Source organism: Penaeus monodon, chromosome 15 (genome assembly GCF_015228065.2).
Source record: "Penaeus monodon isolate SGIC_2016 chromosome 15, NSTDA_Pmon_1, whole genome shotgun sequence".
NCBI classification, from domain to species: domain Eukaryota; kingdom Metazoa; phylum Arthropoda; class Malacostraca; order Decapoda; family Penaeidae; genus Penaeus; species Penaeus monodon.
This window is the reverse complement of record NC_051400.1, coordinates 37,241,958-37,242,220: the sequence shown is the minus strand read 5'-3', so window position 1 is coordinate 37,242,220 and position 263 is coordinate 37,241,958.

The following is a 263-nucleotide window of genomic DNA, read 5'->3' as shown; positions in this document are numbered from 1 at the left end:
AACCATTTCCACATTATTTAGTCATAGGATAAATACTTGTTGATAAGATCCGGGGAAGCAATTTCTTTTTTCTTTTTTTTCGTAAATGTAAACGCATTGCGGCAGCTTCACATAGTACTATATTGACATCCTAGTTCCTATCTTTGATATCAGTGTCCATTTATTCAACCCGTTATGTTGGAATATGCAGATACTATCGGGTTTTAATCTACGGAATTCTCCCGCCGTGATTCAACAAGGATCACTCACTGAAGCTATAACTC